The sequence below is a fragment of the Convolutriloba macropyga genome, chromosome 12 (assembly GCF_964194025.1).
Source record: "Convolutriloba macropyga chromosome 12, txConMacr16.3, whole genome shotgun sequence".
Classification (NCBI taxonomy): domain Eukaryota; kingdom Metazoa; phylum Xenacoelomorpha; order Acoela; family Convolutidae; genus Convolutriloba; species Convolutriloba macropyga.
The window spans coordinates 54,029,881-54,035,227 of NC_134479.1; positions in this window are offsets into that span (position 1 = coordinate 54,029,881).

Genomic DNA, 5,347 nt, shown 5'->3' on the forward strand with positions numbered 1-5,347 from the left:
TATAAATATAAATAAATATAAATATATAAATATTTATATATATATATACATTTATATGTATATATTTATACATATATATATATATATATATATATAATTATATACAAGTATATATATATATATATATATATATTTGTATATATAAATATATATATATATATATATATATATATAAATTTATATATATATATATGCAAGTAAATACAAACAGTCTCTGATTGGCTGGAGGCATAGATTCGGTTTTTCAACAGCTAGATCCATCCGGGGATAAGAGTTTTCCATCCGAATTTTTAGAATATAGCTGAAAAACGTTAATTAAGTCAGCCTCGTTGTGTATTGCAGTCGATGACTATTGTCATCGTCTGAGGTCCCTCGCACGTGAAGTTTGTGACTAGAGTCGTCAAATACTGATCCACACCTTTCGGGTGTGGAGCGAGTGTTCTCGTCAGTAACGTCAGTCCTGTTGAAGTTTTTCAGCTGTCTGCCACTGTCTTGTTTTGAGAATTTGTTCCAGCTGGGCAGAGAGTTGTATTTTATAGTCTCTGTCGGTTTTTTCAAGGAGATTTGAGTAAATATCCATCTGGTACACAGCTTGTTCCGATCGATTTTACCAGCTTACCTTCAGGTAACATTCATCAATGGCTACTGTGCGATCTACTTAATAATTTTTAAAACTATATAGGTTTCCTGTCCGCTGAATAAGCTCCGACCGGAGAGAACATGTTCTTTAACTTCAATTTGAGGAAAAGGAAATAGAATAGCAAAATAATGACTAAACAAAGAAATTGAGATAGAAAGAAGAGAAAAATTATGAAAATAGAGTTTGTGATTTTTGAGATCTGTGAGTCTCAATTCTAGTGGGACAGTGACACTGTGGGTTGGACAGTGCCCATCAAGGAACTCGATTTCGAAGTCCGGGTCCCGCTTATCAGGATCCTGGAAGAACTCGTGGAAATCTTTGTACCATGCAAGTCAAACAGCGAGAGCCAGAGGACAAAGATCAGCATTGTAGTGTGGCTGCATTGCTAATAAGTGATTCAGCATCTCATGTTCCTCGGCTGACGGCTCTCGATTAACCAGTTTGTCCTTGATCCAATCTCTGTATAGAAGGTTGAAGGTGTGCTCCTACATACACATCGTGGCGCCTCCTTCTACGCACTGTAGATACTCGATTGGGACAAGGATTGGGTGACCTGTTTTGGCGTAAAGGGCGATGAAGAGGATATAGATTCTCATAGGGTCAAAGTTCCTCAGCGTCCCTTTGCAACAGAATCATTTATTTAGCTATAAATGCGGTGGTTTGGAGAAGTAATTTTTGTGTTGACCCACTGAAGGCTCGAATCAATGTGCATTACAGAATTCGTACGGTGGAATTGTTGTTGAACAATTAGGTAGTTGCAAATGGCATGAAGCTTCTTCGTAAGATTCACCTTCTGGGTCTGTTTGTTCACATCCATTTGTTTAGGGTGCAGAATTACAAACTGCGTATAGAAAGGATTGCATTTTCGATAGAGACGGTAAGGGGCCTTGTCTCGTGTGAACATGATGTTCAGGTAGCGGTTTTGGCGGTCTGCCAAAGCGAAAAAGTGTTTCGATGTGTGCCAGAAGCGATCTGTAAAGCGTGGGATGATGGAGAAACAAGCACAATCGAGGGGAGGGTTTTGTCGCATTCTTCTGCCACGTATTCGTTCACAAGCTGACGCAGTGAAGAAGAGCGTAACGTGGGTTTGAGTGAGTGCTCTGGGAAGGGGGTTGAATTATGTTTCATCCGTTCAAGGACATGAATACCGTGATCAGTGTTGGTCCCAAGAGGATTTGTGAAATGGTCGATTTTGGGCCGGCTGGTCTATGGAATGCACTCTGTGTTGGCCTGAAAGGGATCGCTTTGGCTTTTGACGACAATGAGGGCTGTGAAGACAACCTGAGAGTGACTGGCGAAAGTGGCGCTCTTACTGGCAAAACTCCAACTGGATAGATCTCGCGAGTTATCGGTCGAGGGCGCCTTCTGGGTGAGGGATTCGTACACGGATAGTTATCCTTGGAGGGTAATCTTTCATATGGAGGAGGTTCTGAATTGTGTTGTTGTGGCCCTGGCGGAGGCACTGTGGGGGCTCCGTATCTCAATATTGGCATTCGTGTGTTTTTGGGAGCAATGGTGTAGGCATCTGTTGTGTGGTGTTGTGATCTGGGGCTTGGACCGCGCACTTGTCCAGAGTAGACCTATTGTGTACGACTGTTTTTGGTTTCGAGCAATTAGACTGTTCTGCCCTGACTTCAGTTGTGAGGGCTGTAGCGGTGGTTGTGTTGCCTGTCGTGGAAGCTGTTGTAGTGTCTTCTGTCCTTGGAGTAGTAGCTCTTGAGGCAAGCTGTTACTACAGTTGGGGAGCTTGAGTTTCTCCCGATAAACAGCGGTAACTCTCTTAAAGACAAAGAAGTTGCTGCAAAAGGCAGAGGGTTAACCCGCGTAAATGACAATATCTACAGATTGTGGCTGTGGAGCTGTCCGGGCCATCGAAAAAAGGGCCGATGCTTGCATCTCACAAACTATTTCTGGCATTGGAGGAGCCAATAACAGCGGGGTGAGGGGTGAAGGGAGAAGGTCGTCGAAGTCCAGGATGATAAGGTAGTACTCCGTCGGCTCGACATTAGGAGGGATCGGTGATCCCCCGTCGTGAGAAATTGATGGGTTGACATATATGCTGTCACTAAAGCAAAACAAATGTTTAAATGTGAGTACTTGGTAAACTTAGAATGAATTCGTCAGGGGAAAAAGAATGTGAACATTTGCATCTGTTAGGGCTAAAGGCTTGAAGATGTATTAATTGAAAATCGGGTTTCTGGTGTTTTTATACTGGTGATTCATAGTATTCGTAAATCGAAGTAGGGAGAGTTGATGCTCTTCGTTTGTGAGAGTTGTTATGCAGAGGGGATCAAAATTTTATAAAGAAAAATGCAAAAATGTTCTGTGCATTGAAAACAATTAAGTTTGAAAGTGCGGTGTACTACTATGAACAGAGTGCTTTCGTTATCTTTTTTAGGAGATGGTGGATTGAACTTACTTGAATCTGTTTGTAATATTTGATACATAGTCTGTGATAATACTCCAGAAAAATTTGTGGTAGTTGTTTTTGCTATTGTGATATCAGGTCTTAAAAGAGCCTTTAATTTATATGCGATAAAAGCACAACGAAATAAGCCAATAGACAATGTAAAAAATTAAGCACTGTTCACACGATGTCTTTTCTGTTAATACGTACCATGTGTTCCAAAGATTCATATAGGGGAGTCTTTCAAATAGTTTCCATTCATAAGATCTCGCCAGTAATGCCAATGAAATGTGAATTCATTGCCATCAATGAATAGTATTTTAGTATAATGCCTATTTTGGCTCTGTAACTGTAAAAACTGAGCTTTTAATTGTGCTTGGCGTAGTAATTCTGCAAAATTTACTGCTTGTCTAACTTCAAATTTCTCTGCGGCATCATCTACTTATTAGTTGAATTTCATTTTGACTATTGAGTTAGTCCAATCTTTTCGGCTGTTTATGCCGAGTTGCTCTGCTTTAAAGTTAATTTATGTCAAACCGCGTTCAATTTCGTCGGTTGTGAATTTTTCAACATGGATTCAAGCCTTATTTGGGTAGGGCGTTAAGCGATATGATTAATTGCTCTCCGCGTGTAAGTTGACTTGGTGATCAAGTTAATCAGATTCTCAAGGTGTTTTAATAGACCAGGGCTTTAATCAACCAACTGTACTTTATTTTGATAAAAAACAGTTACTCTCTCCAAGAACTATTTTTCGAGCAGATGGAGGGGAATGGGTCACTCTTGCATTGGAGAGAGAAGTTTCATTGAAATTTTAAAGGTGGCAAATATTTTTCTCTGACCTGTGATAATATATCCAACACGGGAATTTTCTGTGCTAATAAAATAAAAGCAGTTTGATCTGAGTCGCGTCAAAATTGCATAGCTTGTTATAAATAGATAGAATAGTGTGGTCCATTTCTAAGGGTACTCGACTCATTAAATGGTCGATTTTTGCGTCAATTTGTACATTCATGTGCACTGCGCCGATTCACTTTTGCTAAAAAAGTTCTTACTTGTTCTTAAGCTGACGCAGTGAAGAGGAGCGTAACGTGGGTTTGAGTGCTCTAGGAAGGGGGTTGAAATTTATTTGATCCCTTCAGGGACATGAATACCGTGATCAGTGTTGGTCCCCAGAGGATTTGTGAAATGGTAGCTTTTGGTCCGGCTGGTCTATGGAATGCACTCTGTGTTGGCCTGAAAGGGATCGCTTTGGCTTTTGACGACAATGATGGCTGTGAGGACAATCTGGGAGTGGCTGGAGAAAGTGGCGCTCTTACTGACTAAACTCCAACTGGATAGATCTCGCGAGTTATCGGTCGAGAGCGTCGTCTGGCTGGGTGAAGGATCCGTACACGGTTAGTTATCCTTGGAGGGTAGTCTTTCATATGGAGGAGGTTCTGGATTGTGTTGTTGTGGCCCTGGTGGAGGCATTTTGGGGGCTCCGTATCTCAATTTTGGCATTCGTGTGTTTTTGGGAGCGATGCCAGTGTAAGCATCTGTGGTGTGGGGTTGTGATCTGGGGCTTGGGCCACGCACTCGTCCAGAGTAGACCTATTGTATGCGACTGTTTTTGGTTTCGAGCGATTAGACTATTCTGCCGCGACTTCAGTTGTGAGGGCTGTAGCGGTTGTTGTGTTGCTTGTCGTGGAAGCTGTTGTAGTGTCTTCTGTCCTTGGAGTAGTAGCTTCTGAGGCAAGCTGTTACTACTGTTGGGGAGCTTGAGTTTCTCCCGATAAACAGTGGTAACTCTCTTAAAGACAAAGAAGTTGCTGGAAAAGGCAGAGGGTTAACCCGCGTAAGTGACAATATCTACAGATTGTGGCCGTAGAGATGCCTAGGCCATCGAAAAAAAGATTGGAGAAGCCAATAACAGCGGGGTGAGGGGTGAATGGAGAAGGTCGTCGACGTCCAGGATGATAAAGTAATACTCCGTCAGCTCGACATTAGGAGGGATCGGTGATCCCCCGTCGTGAGAAATTGATGGGCTGACATCTGTGGTGTCACTAAAGCAAAACAAATGTTTAAACGTGAGTACTTGGTAAACTAAGAAAGAATTCTTCAGGGGAAACAGAATGTGAATGTTTGCATCTGTTAGGCTAAAGGCTTGAAAATGTATTAATTTAAAATCGGGTTTCTGTTGTTTTTACACTGGTGATTCATAGTATTCGTAAATCGAAGTAGGGAGAGTTGATGCTCTTCGTTTGTTAGAGTTGTTATGTACAGGGGATCAAATTTTAACAAAGCAATTCATAAATGTTCTG